Here is an 8,030-nt window from a genome sequence, read left to right on the forward strand (position 1 = left end):
CAGGCATGGTAACTCACGCCTGTAATCTCACCATTTTGGGAGGCCAAGGTGGGCAGATCACCTGAGGTAAGGAGTTCGAGACCAGCCTGGCCAACTTGGTGAAACCCCATCTCTACTAAAAATACAAAAATTAGCTGGGAATGGTGGCATGAGCCTGTAATTCCAGCTACTGAGGAGTCTGAGGCAGGAGAATCGCTTGAACCCAGGAGGCAGAGGTGGCAATGAGCCGAGACTGTGCCACTGCACTCCAGCCTAGGTGACAAAGTGAGATTCAATCTCAAAAAAAATAAAAATAAGGCTGGGCACAGTGGCTCACGCCTGTAATCTCAGCACTTTGGAAGGCCAAGGTGGGCGGATCACGAGGTCAGGACTTCAAGACCATCCTGACCAATATGGTGAAACCTAGTCTCTACTAAAAATACAAAAATTAGCTGGCTGTGGTAGCACATGCCTGTAATCCCAGCTACTCAGGAGACTGAGGCAGGAGAATCGCTTGAACCCAGGAGGCAGAGGTTTCGGTGAGCCGAGATCACACCACTGCACTCCGGCCTCGGCAACAAGAGCGAAACTCCATCTCAAAACAAAACAAACAAAAAAAAACAAAACAAAAAAAATAATTTAAAAATAAAAAATATCTAGGCAAAGAAAGATATACCCTAGGCCGGGCGCGGTGGCTCACGCTTGTAATCCCAGCACTTTGGGAGGCCGAGGCGGGCGGATCACGAGGTCAGGAGATCGAGACCACGGTGAAACCCCGTCTCTACTAAAAATACAAAAAAAAATTAGCCGGCCGTGGTGGCGGGCGCCTGTAGTCCCAGCTACTCAGAGAGGCTGAGGCAGGAGAATGGCGTGAACCCAGGAGGCGGAGCTTGCAGTGAGCCGAGATCGCGCCACTGCACCCCAGCCTGGGCGACAGAGCGAGACTCCGTCTCAAAAAAAAAAAAAAAAAAAAAAAAAAAAGAAAGATATACCCTAAAATGCATAAGCAAAAAGTCATTAAAAAACATGATGTGCCGGCCAGGCACGGTGGCTCACGCCTGTAATCCCAGGACTTTGGGAGGCCGAGGTGGGCAGATCACCTGAGGTCAGGAGTTCCAGACGAGCCTGGCCAACATGGTGAAAACCCCGTCTCTACTAAATATACAAAATTAGCCGGGTGTGGTGGTGGGAGCCTGTAATTCCAGCTACTAGGGAGGCTGAAACAGGAGAATCACTTGAACCCGGGAGGCCTCAGAGATTGCAATGAGCCGAGACTGCACCATTACACTCCAGCCTGGGCAACAAGAGCGAAACTGTGTCTCAAAATAAATAAATAAAACATTGTGTATGTAAATATGTAAAACCAAGTAGAAACTGACTTGGAGCAAAATTTAGGTAACCTCCAATGTGCAGTATTAAATAAATTTTGTTATCCTACTAATTATTTTCAGATGGAATTTCAGCAATGACAAAAAAAATTACGTTTTTGTTTGTTTTGAGACAGGGTCTCTTGCCCTGGCGGGAATACAGTGGCACAATCTGGGCTCACTGCAGCCTCGACCTCCCGGGCTCAAGCAATCCTCCCACCTCAGCCTCCCAAGCAGCTAGGACTAGAGGCCTGCACCATCACATCCAACTAGTTTTTTTCATTTTTAGTAGAGACAGGATTCTGCCATATTGCCCAGGCTGGTCTTGGGCTCCCAAGCTCAAGCAATCCACCCACCCCAGTCTCCCAAAGTGCTGAGATTATAGGCGTGAGCCACCGTGCCTGGCCAAAAAACAATTACATATGAATAATGAAATACATCCCAATTATTCCTGCTACCTATTTATTAACATACTATTAAATATGTGAAAAAGCTTCCTAGTCCTAAATACAATTGTACTTGGTAATAGCTCAGTTGATGGCAAATGTAGTGTTTACTGTTGTATTTGGATCTGTGCCTGGATTTAGTGTGAAATGAGGATATTCCCACTGCTGAGTTTTTCTGCTATGTCATCAGCTCACATCTGCCATAGGCTATGTTTCCAACATAACATCAGCAAAAGCAATCAAGACGTATTTTTTTGAAGGAAGGTAGAGCAGGTTTTCATCTTTCCAAAAACTGCACCAAGGTAAAGCAAAGCTCTAGCTGAGGTGGGAGTGCTGTGTAGGCATTAGCAGTGCTGCCCTCGCTATGCACTCCTTGGACAGTAGCGCAACCCCAAGAAAAGGGTGGTTAAAACATGCTTTCTTATTAACTTGCTGAAAGTGTCAAAAGTCTGCCAACTACAAATCTTTAAATTGTTCAATAATAGTATGTGGGAAAAAAAGTGTGTGTACACACACACATCCCCCCTAGTAAGGCTATATAATGTGCTGCAGGTTTTAAGGTCAAACTGACAGAAGGGCTGGGATCCTGGCTAAGCCCCACCCTTAAGTTTGCCCTAAGTGAAAACAGCTGACCCTATTTTTCCCAGCCCAAATGTTGCCTTTTTGGCCTGCCCCGCCGCTATCCTGTGCCCATAAAAAGACTTCAGCTGGCAGAGCAACACAAGCGGCTGAGTGTCAAGGATACAAGCAGCTGAGCATAGGAAAAATTCGGCTATCTTCAGACACTGCGGCTTCAGAGAGGTGCCTGCCAGAGACAAGCCCAGCTTCAGGGAAAGATCACCTTCCCATCCCCTTTCCAGCCTCCCTTTCCGCTGAGAGCCACCCACTGCTCAATAAAGTCTTCTGCATTCATCACCTTTCAAACAGTTCATGTGAGCTGATTCTTCATGGACACCGAACAAGAACAGGGTGCCGAGAGGACAGGGGCCACCATCCTGACTGACCCTCCACTGAAGTGGCTGGCACTTGGCAGGCCCTGTCTTGCTCTGTTACCCAGGCTGGAGTATCATGACACGATCTCAGCTCACTGTAGCCTCTACCTCCCAGGTTCAAGCAATTCTCCTGCCTCAGCCTCCCAAGTAGCTGGGAGTACAGGCGTATACCACCACGCCCAGCTAATTTTGTATTCAGGAGGCTGAGGAAGGAGAATGGCGTGTACCCAGGAAGCAGAGCTTGCAGTGAGCTGAGATCACGCCACTGCACTCCTGCCTGGGCGACAGAGCAAGACCCAGTCTCAAAAAAAAAAAAAAAAAAATTATGGCCGGGCATGGTGGTTCACGCTTGTAATCCCAGCACTTTCGGAGGCCGAGGCAGGCAGATCACAAGGTCAGCAGATCGAGACCATCCTGGCCAACATGCGGAAACCCCATCTCTACCGAAAAAAAAAAAAATTAGCTGGGCATGGTGGCACATGCCTGTAGTCCCAGCTACTCCGGAGGCTGAGGCAAGAGAATTGCTTGAACCCAGGAGGCGGAGGTTGCAGTGAGCTGAGATTGTGCCACTGCATTCCAGCCTGGGTGACACGAGACTCTGTTTCAAATAAAATAAAATAAAAAATAAAGATTTAAATACCATGTACAGTAACAAATACCTAGAAATAAATCTATAGGGATATGTGTGTAATGTCTACAAAACACCAATAAGAAAAATTTTAAAGACCCAAATAAACAGAGAGATATACAACACATTCGTAGACTGAAAGACTCAATATTATTAAAATGTCCATTGTCCCCAAATAGATCTACAAATTGAATGCAATTCCAATAAAATTCCAGCAGGTTTTCTGTGTGGAAATTGACAAGATGATACTAAAATTTATAAATATGTATTTATTTATTTATTGCATGAAAATGAAAAGTCCATAGAATAGCCAAAACAAAACAATCTTGAAAAAGAACAACAAATTCAAACATACACTGCCAGACTTCAAGACATCATACATAACGCTATAGCAATTAAGACTGTGCTGGCTGGGCACGGTAGCTCATGCCAATAATCCCAACACTTTAGGAGGCTGAGGAGGGCGGATCATCCGAAGTTAGGAGTTCGAGACCAGCCTGACCAACATGGTGAAACCCCATCTCTACTAACAATACGAAATTAGCTGGGCATGGTGATGGGCGCCTGTAATTCCAGCTACTTGGGAGGCTGAGGCAGGAGAATCACTTGAACCCAGGAGGCAGAGGTTGCAGTGAGCCGAGATCATGCCACTGTACTCCAGCCCGGGCAACGAGAGCGAAACTCCGTCTCAAAAAAAGACTGTGCTATTGGTGCAAGGCCAAACAACCAAATGGAATAGAAGACAGCATCCAGAAACAGATTAACATTACAACAAAGGCACCATTGCAATTCAGTGGGAGATAGCCTTTTCAATGCCACCGGACTGACTGGATATTTATATTCTGTATTTTCTATATAGAAAAAACAACCTTGACTCTTGTCTCACATATTTCAGATGGATCATAGACTTAATTGCAAAACTAAAACTGCAAAGTTTCTAGAAGAAAACAAAAGATCATCTTCATGCTTGAAGTCCTAGCCAGAGCAATGAGGCAAGAAAAAGAAACAAAAGGCATTTGAATTGGAGAGAAGTAAAATTACCTCTGCTTGAAGATGACATGATGTTCTTCATAGAAAATCCTAATGATTATACACACACATACACAAACTGTTAGAAATGATAAATTCAGCAAAGTGGCAGGATCCAAAATCAACATCCACATTAGTTACCCAAAACAATCAGCTGTATTTCTATACTCTAACAACAAATCCAAAAAAGAAATTAAGGCAATTTCATCTACAACTCCACCAGAAAGAAAAAGATATTTAGAAATAAACTTTACCAAGGAAGCAAAAGACTTGTACACTGGACACCAGCCGGACACAGAGGTGCAAGCCTGTAGTCCCAGCTACTCAGGAAGCTAAAGCAGGAGGATTGCTTGTGCCCGATTTGAGGTCACAGTGCACTATTATCAGACCTGTGAATAGCCACTGTACTCCAGCCTGGGCAACATACCAAGGCTTCATTTCTTTAAAAAAAAAAAAAAAAAAAATTAAACAGAATTATCACATGATCCAGAAATTCCACTTCTGGGTACATAGCCCAAAATGATGAAAAGCAAGGATTCAAACTGATATTTGCACACCTATATTCAGGGCAGCTTATCCACAATACTGGGGAGGGAAAAAAAAAAAAAAGGAAAAAAACATGGAAGCATCCCAGGTAGCTATCAGTGAATAAGTGGGTAAACAAAATGTGGCAACATATACAGTGGAATGTTATTCAGCCTTAAAAAGCAGGAAAATTTTGACACGTGCTACAACATGAATGAACTTTGAAAACACGGTGTTAACTGAAATTCACCAGTAACAAAAGGACAAATACTGCCTGATTCCATTTATAAGAGGCACTTAGAATAGTGAAATTCAGAGAGACAGAAAATAGAATAGTGGCCACCAGAGGCTGAAGAGAGGAGGGAAGAGGGAGCTATTGTTTAAAGCGTAAAGAGCTTCAGTTTGGGAAGATGAAAAAATTTCTGGGAATGAATGATGGTGGTGGCTGCACAACACTGTGAATGCAATTAATATCACAGAATTATACACTTAAAACTGAAATGGTGAATTTTATGTTATATATATTTTACCACCAAAAAAAAAAAACAGGAATATTTAGGACACTGGAGGGGACAAAAGTTTTAACATAGGACACAAAAAGTAATATCCATAAAAGAAAACATTGATAATTTTGATTTTATTAAAACCAAGAACTTGTTTCATCAAAAAAATCATTAAAACAGGGAACAAGCAAGCCACAGAGTGGAAGAAGTTATTCACAATACATGTATGTGGATTCACATATACAATCCAACAAATGATTTAATATGCACAGTATATAAAGAACTCCTATGAATAAAGAAAATCCAAAAACAAAAATGAGCAAAAGACTTGAACAGGCATTTCACAAAAGAGGTTATCTAAATGCCAGTAAATAAATCCAGTTAATATGATGTTCAACGTCATTAGTCATCAAGGAAATGCAAATTAAAAGCAAAATACCTAAAATGAAAAAGACTGGCAAAGATGCAAAACTACCATAACTCTCATATAGTGCTTATAGGAATGTAGAACAGGTACAACCAGCTTAGAAAACTGGCAATCTTACTACACCTGTACATATATGTATCCTAAGGTTCAAAAAGTCTACTCCTTAATAAATATTTTCACCAAAATACAAAAACTGGAATGTTCATAAATAGGAATATACATACAGACAAAATCTGAAACTACCCAAATGACCCTCAATAGGAGAATGGATGAAGTGGAAGAGTCATTTATAGATTACTACCTAGCATGAGAACAAATGATCTACAACTATGCATAATGTGAATAAATCACATCAACATATATGACAAAGAAGCCCGACACAAAAGAGATTCATACAGTATGACTCTATTTATTATGAAATTCAAGAATAAGCAAAATTAATTCATACTGTTAGAAATTAGGATAGGGATTATCCTGGGAGGTGGGAAGATGGTTCTGTAAGAGAACACAAGAAAGGGCTTCTTACAGTAGTACTGGCAATTTTCTTTTTTCATGATCTGAGGACTAGTATATACAGATGCCCCAGTGTGTGAAAATCCACCAATTGGTATATTTATGACACATACACCTTTCTACCTTCACATGTTTTGATCAAATAAAAAATGTTGGCTGGGTGCGGTGACTCACGCCTGTAATCCCAGTACTTTGGGAGGCCTAGGCGGGTGGATCGCCTGAAGTCAGGAGTTCGAGATCAGCCTGACCAACAAGGTGAAACCCCGTCTCTACTAAAAATACAAAAATTAGCCAGGTGTGGTGGCAGGCACCTGTAGTCTCAGCTACTCGGGAGACTGAGACAGGAGAATTGCTTGAACCCGGGAGGTGGAGGTTGCTGTGAGCTGAGATCGTGCCACTGCACTCCAGCCTGGGCGAGGGAGCAAGACTCTGTCTCAAAAAAAAAAAAAGTAATTACATTTCAGTTAAGTATGATAACCATGTGTATTTAAAGAGATTTTATACTCTGTCAGAGTTCAGGGATGAATTACTGATAAGCACATTAGAAAACTAAATGTGAGCCAGGCACCGGTGATTCACGCCTGTAATCTCAGCACTTTGGGAGGCTGAGGTGGGCGGATCACCTGAGGTCAGGAGTTCGAGACTAGCCTGGCCAACATGGTGAAGCCCCATCTGTACTAAAAATACAAAAATTAGCCGAGTGTGGTGGTGGGCACCCATAATCCTAGCTACTCGGGAGGCTGAGGCAGGACAATCACTAGAACCTGGGACGTGGAAGTTACAGTGAGCCGACATCGCTCCATTGCACTTTAGCCTGGGCAACAACAGTGAGACTCCATCTCAAAAAAAAAAAAAAAAAAAAAAAACACCAAACCTACAAACATAAAAACTAAATGTGGAGGGATGAAGAGGAATTCTAGCAAAAACAAAAAACAAAACACTACACATGAAACAAATGGTTAATAATGGTGTACAACATGGTTCAACCGGAACTATTATTTACATGGTCATATTAATGTAAACACTGAAAATTAGTCTAAATTAAAACTATAACTATAGAAATATGGGGAGCTAATGAGTATGTTTATGGGATGGGGTGTTACAGTAATGAGTGAAATCCTCATCTTCCACAGTAGAAGTATGATAGTTAACAACAAACTAGAAATTTTAAAAATGAAAAACGGCATTAAAAATATTTAGAAGGCCAGTCGTGGTGGCTCATGCCTGTAATCCCAGCACTTTGGGAGGCCAAGGCAGGCAGATCACGAGGTCAGGAGTTCAAGACTAGCCTGGCCAATATAGTGAAATCCCATCTCTACTAAGAAATACAAAAATTAGCTGGGCATGGTGGTAGCTACTGAGCTCAGGAGTTCAAGACCAGCCTGGCCAATACGGTGAAACCCCGTCTCTACTAAAAAATACAAAAACTAGCCGGGCATGGTGGTGCACTCCCAGCTACTCGGGAGGCTGAGGCAGGAGAATCGCTGAACCCAGGAGGTGGAGGTTGCAGTGAGTGAGCCAAGATCGCACCACTGCACTCCAGCCTGGGCGACACAGCAAGACTCTGTCAAAGAAAGAAAGAAGGAAGGAAGGAAGGAAGGAAGGAAGGAAGGAAGGAAGG

General features: G+C 42.6%; 1 protein-coding gene and 1 non-coding gene across 3 annotated transcripts in view; both read right to left on the reverse strand.

The window, feature by feature from the left end:
* UBE2R2 (ubiquitin conjugating enzyme E2 R2) overlaps positions 1–8,030 on the reverse strand; it is a 111,357-nt gene that overhangs the window by 51,391 nt on the left and 51,936 nt on the right. The window lies entirely within an intron of this gene.
* Positions 2,074–2,199, reverse strand: LOC116459530 (U4atac minor spliceosomal RNA). The gene has a single exon (XR_004245583.1). It is a non-coding gene; the product is annotated as a U4atac minor spliceosomal RNA (small nuclear RNA).

This window comes from Hylobates moloch, unplaced genomic scaffold (genome assembly GCF_009828535.3).
Source record: "Hylobates moloch isolate HMO894 unplaced genomic scaffold, HMol_V3 SCAFFOLD_19, whole genome shotgun sequence".
NCBI lineage: Eukaryota > Metazoa > Chordata > Mammalia > Primates > Hylobatidae > Hylobates > Hylobates moloch.